The 12,102-nt window shown below is 39.1% G+C and overlaps 1 protein-coding gene across 4 annotated transcripts in view; it reads right to left on the reverse strand.

The window, feature by feature from the left end:
• The window catches only part of Pli (E3 ubiquitin-protein ligase pellino), a 339,132-nt gene that overhangs the window by 119,728 nt on the left and 207,302 nt on the right, over positions 1-12,102 (reverse strand). The gene's annotated exons all lie outside the window — the stretch shown is intronic.

The raw sequence follows: 12,102 nt of genomic DNA on the forward strand, positions 1-12,102 counted from the left end.
CCCGAAAATTCTCAACAAATAATATTTTTAAATCATCAAAACAACATAATGTTGCTCATAACACTATTTTTTTATTTTTACTCAGCCATCCCAATGAATTTACTCGTACTTTCTTAGCTATAAAATTTACATTAAATATTCCAGTTACTTTTCAGTTTCCAACTTAAAGCCATCTTGTAATGGATTGCAAATCAACCACAGAAAATACACAAACGGCTAAGGATTGGTTGTTCAGCGACGGAATAGTGGCGCCATTCCTCCAAAGGTAATTTTTTTTTACTGATAAAATAATGTGAACAATTTAAAATAAGAAAAAATTTACATTTAAATATGATATATTTTCATTTGGAAATCAAATAAAATGGCTAATATTTATAAGTATAAGCTGTCAATCTATTTCTAAAATATTAAATACACTACCATAATACTATTGATAGGAATGAGCTCTTACGGCTAGTAATATATAATAAATTTGAAACTCCAAAGGCCGTAAACAGTTTACCTTTCTAAACCAAGTGAAAATGAAATTAATTGGCTAGCGCCACAAGTCAAAAAGGGTAAAGGTAAAAAAGGATAATGAGGTAGGTAAAAGGGGTAAAAGGTAAAAAAGGAGAGGATAAGAAAGGTGAATACGAATACGCGTATTTCGGCCACTAAGTAGCCCTCTTCAGCGTACTGAAGGGTAATCGTCACTACAACACAAGTCGAAGTGAGAAGGGGTAAGGGCAATCCGAAGAATATATAGTGTATACACATGTAATATATAGTGTTACATGTGTGTCCCCACACATGTAACACTATATATTCTTCGGATTGCCCTTACCCCTTCTCACTTCGACTTGTGTTGTAGTGACGATTACCCTTCAGTACGCTGAAGAGGGCTACTTAGTGGCCGAAATACGCGTATTCGTATTCACCTTTCTTATCCTCTCCTTTTTTACCTTTTACCCCTTTTACCTACCTCATTATCCTTTTTTACCTTTACCCTTTTTGACTTGTGGCGCTAGCCAATTAATTTCATTTTCACTTGGTTTAGAAAGGTAAACTGTTTACGGCCTTTGGAGTTTCAAATTTATTATACCATAATACAATACCATCAAATCGGTATTGAAATACTATTTTAGACGCTAACGTGAAATCTGTAACAAATGCATTATATTTTTAACATTTAGGAAGAGGAAAAAGTCTTTGCTAAGTCACATAGTCAGCTAGAGTCACCTTAATGAATAAAATTTACTTTAAATTACACATTAACGACTACGGCGTAATATATTATTTCTTTCCGGAGAGGAAGTATATGTAGTTCAGTATAAAAGTTTAATTCTATTTCTGTCAAGCATGAATTTAAATTATAGTGGTGACATTTACAAGGAAGCAAGGGACTTAGCTTAAACTAATTAAAGGCCAATACATTGAAACTTACAGCCAATTGGTCAAAGTACTTATTTATAATTGCATTTCGAGCTTATCCGCTCCAAATGCAATTATGAATATGAACTAGAAGCCTTATATCCCAACTGAACGTAAGAAGTAAATGCGAACGGCGATAAATGAATTACCAAGTTCCCCTGAGAAGCATTCTCGGCAGCCTCGGCTGATTATTATCATTTTAAGAAAGCACTATGGAGGAATTATTCTTCATTGAGATCAATAGAAGTAGGTTCAACTGCAAATTACATTAACTACATAAGCAAGGGAACGTAACTGAAACTTGAGTAGAAGTTTTCTTAACGATATTGCTTAACCACCGGCATGAAGATGGGCATACCAATGGGCATGCTCTCAACATAAATTACATACAAGCTCGTGAAAATACCACCAATATAGTAAAAGGACCAACAAAAACTATAAATAAGACGGAGATGGTGCAAGAACTACAAAAAGCATTCCTTACCCCTCCTTTCCAGAGACGGAGACGCGGTGAGAGGAGGAGGCATATGTGGAATGGAAGGGTTTTGAGTGACACGGGGTAAATGCATACGTGTCCACAGGCAAAAGCGAGGGTCGGTGGACTCGTAAAAAATAAATCCATTACCAAGCGAGATCCTTCACCCGCTCATAACGCCGATGTCAAACTTTGTCAGCTTTGCTATGGTAAAGAGTTTGAAAAGAGTGGGTACTGACTGCTTCAGTGTCGCAATGCCATCATTGATTTGTTTAAATTAAATTTGAGCCGCCTTTCCAAATTAATGATACCCCGGTAAGCGAGCAGATAAACAACTCTCCAATGTAACGTGCGAAGCACCTGACTTTCTACGCGAATACTTAACGACTAAACAATATTATCAACAATCCGTCGTCAGGTTTCGTAGTACAGTACCATTATCGGTCAATCGAATTGTTTTTATTTTCCAGTCCACACGACGATTTTACAAATATGCTTCCGGTGGGTTCACATGAGAAAATATAAGTTCTTCAATACGAGCAAGACGTTTTATAGCAAAGTCCGCTGTTTTTTTTCAAGCAGAGCAAGCGATCTGACCTACAAATAGGTCAATAGGGTACTACTACCGACCTATTTTCTGATAAAATCGCTTGTTCTGTTTTAAGCAGGTCAGCCGGTGAAACTTAGCAGGGAGAATTCTTGGTCTTATCAACACTGTGCAGCAATGTACCGCATTCTATTCGGATGTTACAATGCTGGCCTTGAATCCCAAAAACAAAACTTTCTGCTTCAGCGATGCAAGAACTAGTGTTATTCTATTATGCTTGTTTACCCCAATATGGTCTATTCCACGCAAAATCGGTCCAAAGTTTCTTAGATTTTGATTAAATAATTGATGATCTTGGTGCTGCAAAAATGAATACAATTTCGCACGTTCAATAAAAATCAAAACAGCCGAAGAATAATCAATATTTTCGAACATGGCGCTAAGTCATATTTACACCCTTATACAATACACTTGTACATAATGTACTCATGCCTGGACGGATTAGGATAAAAAATCCTGCGACGAATTAGTTCCAGAATAAATTATTTGCAAAAACAGGCTGCGACATCTAAAAGTTACAAAGTACATCTACTTGAAACTATCTAAGCTCCAGTATTTTTATTAAGCTCACCGTTATAGTTTCATACAAAGGCATTTAGTTTAGCAAAACATTTTTCTGGAAATATTTTTATATTAAAAAATACACTGTAAAGAAACCGAAGGTTGGTTTAACGATCGAGGATAGAACGCACCTCGTACACATAAACTCGAGTTTCACGCACACGGGATTCAGGGCCCTCCAGTAATTTAGATCGTTTTGGCTAACACGACCTTGGCTTTCATCATCCCGAATCTTATCGCACCTATTCGATCTACAAGTAGCAGGACAAACCGACGCCTTGATCTAACGGTGCTCCGACATCTAGATCGACAGCCACAGAGGCTTGCTCAACGTGTACGTCACTGCAGGATGACTTGGAGCTTTCAATCACCGCAGCGTGTTGTGATGCTCGGGGATCGAAATTTCCAGCACGCCGCTTTGCAATCCATTTCCCCGAATGCCCGAGGCGCTTCTCTCTACGCATGGACATTAAGTGGTGGAGTTCGCATCGCTGGACCGCAAGGCCATACGCACATTCATTCGCTACAACCATATCAACGCTATGGACATCTCCCTGCACCATCGGCTATGTTTCCTAGTCCTATCAGTATCACCGGCGGTGAATAGCGACCATTATACAACCACGTGAACTGACCAAAAAATATTATTTCATGTCATTAGTTCTTTAAGGGTCCACTTTTCTGAGATAAAAAAGACGAAACAAAATTCAATTCACCCTCTTTTTTATTTTCAATAGACTAAAATTAAAATTAAATTTAAAGTACTTCGCCTTTCCACATAAAAAACATTTATTACAACCTAGGTTTCGTTATGGTATAACATCATCAGGTAAAAATACAAGTCAAACACATGCTTGGCGGCGATTAGTTGGCAGAGGAGTGGGGGAATGGGTATTGCGAACGGCACTGGGTAATTAGGTGATTAAGCAGCAGGCTGGGACGCCAGAAACTGTTTCATTTTTCAATAGACCCCATGAAAAATGTCTCTATCTCCAATATAAATAGGAGCGAAGGACTTGTCGGTTCAATAAACTGATTTACTTGAAAATTTTCTTTGTTAATTAAACGTCTCATCTAACATTGACTGGTATGTTCAGTTTACTTCATTATTTTCATTTTACTGTCCGTTTGTATTCCAAATTGAAAGAAAAATAACTCAAAGATCAACGGTCTTCAGTCAAAGGGCGAATTTGTACATAAGACTACCTTGAGTCCCAAGGGTGCTGACGAAATAATGGTAATTCAAGGCATAAAGAAAAGAACCCGCGACGAATGAATGGAGTCCACAACACATAGCCCCTGATTTTCTTCAAATGAATGTGTAAATATAGTCAAATTGTTAAAACAACGCTACAGTCATGCAAAAAATGATACGTGCAGTGGTCTTTTCTTGCTTATAGTATGACGTATACTAGGCAAGGAGTGAAATTATATATTTTAAAAATTAATACTCAATCCGCAGGATGTCATTTTCAAGACCTAATGCAATTCCGCCAGTTTTCCGCTATGGCTCTCTCTCCCAGATGGTGGTTTCCAAAGTAAGACGCAGGAATATACATTCCGCGAGTGAACGGGGGCGAATAAAAAATAAAATGTGGCATTTTGTTTCAAATCGCGACTCCTCAGTTGACTAAAATATAACTTCAAAGGGTTGGATGAAATTTGAACGCTGAATCCGTTTGAAGGTGGATACTGAAATTGCTCATTAAGGATTTCCACTAAATGATTACTTTTTAAACTCCGATGTGTGACGATGAGAAAACAATCGACAGGAATGAAATTTAATATTCTTGCCGAATGAAACAGCGCACCGTATATGGATGACCTCATTCCCTCATGGTAGTATTATTTAGGGGAGGCGACCGACATCTGAGGTCATTTGCGCCATTAGGGATGGACAGGAAAGGATGAAGGGTGGAGAGAAACCCGGCGTCGGCATTAGCCTGTTCTTTACGAAAGGCGCCAAGGGGTCCGCAGCTTAACGTCCCATCCGACGGACGTCGTACTCACTCAAAGTGCCCTCCACAAAGCAACTCAAGTCGGGATCGAGATACCGCTGAAAAATATTCAACACCGACGGGATTTGAACCCGGGCCCTCTGGGTGGGAAGCCAGTACGATAGCAAACCACACCATCTCGATCCCCTCCCTCCCTCATCTCAAAAATTTCAGACAAAGGTTATTGTGTGAAGAGAATACCACGTCGCTATTCACAGTAAAATATCAAAAATTAAAAATAAATAATTTTCGGCCACATCGCAGCATTGTGAGGGATTCATTCAAGCTACGAGGGTCATCCGGAAAGTAGTACCCGTTCGTGCCGCATGAAGTGCTGACGACGCGAGTAGCCGCTGGACGAGGTCAGATAGCTTCAGTGGCTTGTCTGCCTTCTCTGAGCCAAGTTGCGTGACGCTAGCATTGCCTGTGTTGTTTCTGTGATTGTTTACAATGTTTAAAAAAATTGAGAACGCCGCCAGTTGTGAAGTGAGGGCAGTGATTAAATTCCTCAATGCAAGAAACGTTCGCCCATGTGATATTCATCGCCAATTAAAGGAGGTGTATGGAGACAATGTAATGGACGAGTCGTCTGTTCGGCGGTGGTGTCGCAACTTCAACATGGGGAGGGGGAACACACACGACGATGAGCGTTCGGGGAGACCGTCTGTCATTACAGACCAACTGGTGAGCTCAGTTGACGAATTCGTGAGGAACGATCGGCGCGTCACAATTGATGACATCTGTGAGCATTTTCCCAATGTTTCTCGAACAATTGTTCATGAAATTGTTAAACACCATCTGCATTATGCAAAAATTTGTGCAAGATGGGTCCCTCGCGTATCTCAATGAGCTGGCGGCGAAGGACTATGCAGCAGGAATACAGAAACTTGTCACACGTTATGACAAATGCCTTAATTTGCTTGGAGATTATGTTGAGAAGTAGTTTAAAGTATCCTCTTTCAAATAAAATTTTTTATGTTTGTTAATATTTACTTTTGTGTCTTTATTTCACGAACGGGTACTACTTTCCGGATGACCCTCGTATTTAAGGCAACAGAGAGACCCTATGCGATTGTCTGTGGATTATTACGAAGATGTACTATATACTGACGTTGGTAATGTCTTTTAACAACGAGATGACACTTTGATATTTTAGTCGACTAAAGAACACACTGTAGTTCCGACATCGACGCACTTAAGTTTTCTGTGAAACATGAATTTCTAATGATTCGTATGCCAGAATGTAGTACGCGAATTATTCCGGTCCAAACGATTCGCATAGCAGTACCGTTCACTGAGACACTTAAATGTCCTCGAACTGCTGCGGTCAGAGACACCGTAATTATCAATTGCGGAATCACTCAAGGAAATAAAATTGAGACAAAATAATGCTCATCCCACAGGCAAAATCGATGCCCGTGATTTTGACTCAAGTACGATGCATCTTGCCAAAATTAACTTATTTATATGGATTTCCGCAGCTAATTATTCCCTAAAACGACATAAATTATTGGAGCATCCCGAAGCTTCGCAAGACACGCGAAAAAAATTCAATAGCTGAAGAACTACAGTCGGATGTGAACCTTCCGGTGTCCCAGACAGTGTGCCAACAAGCACTTACTACTGCTGCGAACAGTGAATCAGGTTCAAAAGAGATTCATTTCCGCAGGAACTATCCGTAGGAGTTCGCGCTCCGGTTGGTTAGTCGTTGTTGGGTAATTTATTGGCAGATAGATAATTAATTATCACATACCATTCGTTGAAATATTGATGTTTCAATCGAGCAACTGCTTTGTGGTTAACGACAGTTTCTCGATTGACTTTGGCTGTAACTTTAACAATTGGGTCAGGTGGAGTCTGACCGATCAAATAAAAATCCCAGTACGCATTTGCAACTCCAATGTTACTTTATTTTTCACGATCCGGGTATCAACATGAAATCTCTCTTTATTAGGCGTCTCCACGCATAAGACCTGAAGATTAGTTAACGTGCCGCAAGCTAGGTCATAAAAAATAAGGTGCACATGGAATTACAGAGCTATAAATGTATTTTCCCTTCCACAAAATACAAATTCCACCCAGTGAAACCCAATGTCGGGAATCTTACTGATTCGCTCCATAGATTCCTTTACAAACTAAGTTCGGTAAATTTTAGAAGATGTATTACCTTGCTCAAGTAAATAATACACCAATTTTCGAAGCATTTCTGTGAAATACTTTAACGAGTGAATTTACAAAGTTTTATCATTTCATTTCCTCTCTTATTGCGGAATCAGTTAGCTAGATAGTTATTAAATAGAATGGTTTGAGGCGTCACTTTGTGGAAGCAATTCATATCGGAAAAGAAAATACTTTGTTCTCCTACATATATTTTATTATTCACGACCTATGTTTCGACTTTCGACTTAACCTGATGACGACTTCGTACATGTTGAAACCTAGGTCAAGCATAATAAAATATATGTGGAAGAACAAAGTATTTTCTTTTCCGAAATAGTTATTAGATCATTTTCGGCAGTTTTAAGAACTCACATCTCGGTGTCGAACTCACATCTTCAAGTCAAGATTACAATGAGGTTTATTATCAACAAAGGATTTAACTAGCGTATATAATTACAGCGAAAGATGACCTTTCAAAACTTCAACCGAACTTTAGATTATAGCTTGAGGGATAATATCATGGATTTCGCGTAATCTAGGTTGGGTTATTTTGGTGATCTCCTCATCTCCTAATTAAGAGGTTTCTGAATCGGGATATCTTGTTACAACAAATCAACTCCGTGTGTCATAAACAGACAACTTTCTAATGATGCCTCGCAAGCTAACATCGCGAGGATGAATCCCCTGGAGCCGGAAATGATAAATGAAGTGATCCCTAGCACACGTGGTTCGCCTCAGGGAAGCTTCTTCTGTAACAAGGGGTGTTAACATCGGGGGCCGAAGTTGGGTGATCTTTGCCTCAAACTGCAGACACACCAAGAGAGGACGGGGTCACCCTCCTTCTCTTCGACCGCTGCTCAGGGGAGAAGGATACTCCCGCAGGCGTGGCGCGACCGAAGCCCGGGCCAATTGACCTGAAAGTTTTGCCAATACCGCTTGGCCAGCAGCACTCAGAGCAAGGAGCTCGCAATCACCCCCGACTTCCTGACACCACAATCTCATCTCGAGAGAGACAACCCTTTTCGAGAGACGAGAGGGCGTCCCCTCTCCCACACCACCACCCATTCTTATGCCGCCCACAACAATGAGAGAACCCCCGCAATAGCTCCTCGATACGTCGCGATCTGCCCTCAAATAAAATCCTCGCCTCCCCGGTGTGAAATGGCGATACTAGCTGTGGGCGTTTTCCGAAAAAAATAATACTTCGCCAAATTTGGGTGACAAAAAAGGGGGACACAGAGTCTCTATCAGGACTTTTCTGTCATTCTGACATGCACCAAGTAGGAAGGATTAAACGATTACGTTGAAAATATATGCACATAAAAATACATGACAACGGGGAGGAGAAAAAATAAGATGGACGAGAAATTCATTCTTCGTGTTGCCAAAATACCGGTGCACCGTAGTCAATTTCAGCGCACTAGGTTTGATTGTTAGCCAGAAATAAGCATACTACTGAAAGGATTGACGTTTTGTGAAGAAACACGCTGCGCTGTGTTTCCGGTTGAGGCGAGGGCCAGATCCCGGTCCACTGACCAACAATTTAAGGTGTAAGTCTATACACGCGCAGGCATCTCGGAATCAGTGCATATCGTATACACGCAATATTAGTGCATATCGTATACACGCAATATTAAAAGTCCATAACCACCGTAACAACCACATTAACTTCGCCACTCGTATGGTCAACTTATCCGCAAATTAATGAGTCTTACTTGGAAATTTCATGAGCCATTTATATAGTATATGTATATATATAATTACATATAATATACATTTATATAATTATGCATTAATTATTTATGTATATATATAATAAATATAATACATGGGTGGTCTGGAAAGTTTCCGACCTAACAAAGATACAAGACATTTTTTCTGAAATGTTCAAGGTCGGAAACTTTACAGATCACCCTCGTATATATACACACGCATATGGGTCGCGGCAATCCAGGGGTAGGGCGTTGGACTACTGACCGGGTTCGATTCCTGGAGGAAATCTCGAAACTTCCATATTTCATTTTGCAATTTCCCTAGAAAAAATGAAAATTGCAATAGTTTCCTACGAAATTCTATCAACGTTATCCAGGATGCGGGAGACGCAACGGCACAAATTCACGAGGCGGCACCAACGACAGATGGAGATCAGACACATTTTCGCAATGAAGACCAGCAACGCAACGTTTGGAATGATATTATCGAATCATAGGTCCTCCTAAAAAGAAATGAGAACGGTTGACACAACCTTTCTCATTTCGTATGACAGCAGTGAATGGAAGAGACCCTCTGTCACACACCGAGAGATTCTTAACTTTCATTCGGTTGAATCATCTATTGCCCTCCGAGTTTAAATAAATTATCATTTCTCGTAAACAATCCAGAGAAGTTATTAGACTCATGAGAAAAACTCGCAAAAGAGTGCAAAACCAATGCCCAACATTTTATTTTTTTCAGCGATGGGTATCTTCCTTCGACGAATGAATTCATTAGCTATCATTTTCATTTGATCGCCTGTGACAGCAGATAAGGATGTGAAGGGCAGAGTTTCAAATCCCCTCCAGGGAATAGAATTTTGCGAGCATCAACAAAATGCGTGACACCGATAGGGAAGGTGAGTCATTCGGGTCACAACACGTGGAAAGTGAAAAGGGAACGCAGGGCGAAAGTCAGTTTGGCATTACATAAAAGGCATTACTAGTTTTATCTACTGCTCATGAAATAATCAGGGTCGGCTCAGTGTGACGCTTTCTGCATGGAGGATTCGAAAGAGACAAGAGGTGGACCAAATATGATCGAAATGCATGACAAGTATTTTTGTTTGATGGTGCAGTGGTCAGCATGTGGAATTATCAATTTGGGGAAAAATGATATTACGGGTCAAAGAACCTAAAACCTATTATCAATACACTTCCGCTATCGCCACAGGACACGAGATCGTGTATACGCAGTTGATGACCAAATATGTCGACGGCTACAAATTCTACAAATTCAACTCGTAGTTCCAACCTGAAATTAGGCCATCAACAATAAAAATAAAAACCGAAGTTTCGTTGGCCCGCATATATCGATCAAATTAAAAAATATCTACTCGGAAATATCCACGTACAGGACGAACATATGCAAAGTACAAAAATCCTGAACAATTAACATCAGTTGAATTTACTTCTACGATTTAATTTGTTGTCTCCGGCGTAACTTCATGGAATTTGCACAACATATTGAAATGAAATTATTGACTTTGTAATTCCACACACAAGTGTTAGGAATTACAAATTCAATAATTTCATTTCAATACTTCTACGTAATTCCTGATTACACGTTCCCACCAGAGTACATAAGACTCCTGTCATTTGTCTGCCTGAAGTATAACAAGGATTTCCAAAGAAGGGATAACAATTTTATTTTCAAAGATAAAAGCATCATCTTCTACAATGGATTAGTCTTTCAGCCAGTTTGGAAAAACAAAATTTTGGGATTCCTATCTTTTCCTATATCGTCTAATATTTATTTTACCACTAGGTTTGTATAGAAGAGCTTTCCTTGGAAATATTCTTTTTTTCCATTAGCATTACGTGAGGCTTCCATTTTATCCTGTTTCCTATTATTTCTCGTTAATTTCTTATATTTTAAGAAATGCCATAACGTCACCCCCCATTTTCATTTCTCAGTCTATCCTGTCTGGTAACAGCCTTTAATTGTTCTAAGAAACTGTGTTATTGCTGCTTGAACCCTGAGTTTGTGTTCCCTTTACCGTAATCCAGTATTCAAACCTTATAGGACACTTGGAATTGCCATAATTTGTTAGAATGTTTCTTGTTTTTCACTATGTTTACGATAACCATTAGTGTATAAATATTGCGCATTACGACTGAGAACTGAAATATGAAAATATTGATCAAAATATTTGAGATTTTAGTGCTGGATAGTAGTGGATGAGGATTTGGAAAGTTAAAGAGGGCAGAAAAAGGATGATTCGAAATTTCTTCGTCCAAAACAGCTTTTCACCTGCTAAAACTGCCTTCCTTATTTCCTTCAACACTTTATAGCACGTGATAACTGTAAATTTATGACTGAGATAAACTTTTACAACGGTAATATCATTAAATTGCGATGAAATACCACAAAAGTTTTGAAAAAAAACTTGTTTTATATGATACCTGTGGCAATAAAGGAATTAAAGTGCTTGCAATTATTCCTGCTTGTAATTATTCCTATAATCAAATGCTATGTTTCCTTTAACAGTCTAGGAGATTTGGTCTCATTTTAAATAAGCAATAATTAGTTTCCCTGTAAAATGTTTTTTCATGATTTCTAGCCTAATTTACCCGAAAAAAAACTTTTTATTATGGCTCGTTGACCAAGTAATAACGCAGTAAACAGCCATTTTCCATGATTCGATTTTAGTCTAAAACTTATCAGTACATTTTGTAATCACCATCACGAGTTGTCAACTCGAGGATTGGTTTAGAGGTAGCTCTCTAAACTATTCTGTTTCCGGCCAATATTTTAATTCCCGCGCAGCTTCTTGCTCCGTTATTTTCAATTACTTGTTTATCATTGTTCATATTAGACCTTCCTCCGTAATTTTTCTACTGTTCCCCTTTAATATTGGCCTTCATAATCTACCTATTAGGACCATATTAAACGCTGTGTTACCGTTGCGTAGAGTTATACTCGTAGGTGAATGTGTATGTTAGTTGATAATACTTGTATTTGTGTGCGTGTAAGGTACAGAGGTTTTTGCATGAATATATACGATTTCGCGTGTTCAGATTTGCTTGAATTTGTGAGTTTTGCATGCGGTTTCTTCTTAATTACGGGTGGTGACCTAACATCCCAGCCACACGTCCTTGCGGTGGCTTGCGGGGTACTATGTAGATGCATCATACCTA

Source organism: Hetaerina americana, unplaced genomic scaffold, assembly GCF_022747635.1.
Source record: "Hetaerina americana unplaced genomic scaffold, ioHetAmer1.1.p SCAF_48, whole genome shotgun sequence".
In the NCBI taxonomy this organism is placed as follows: Eukaryota; Metazoa; Arthropoda; class Insecta; order Odonata; family Calopterygidae; genus Hetaerina; species Hetaerina americana.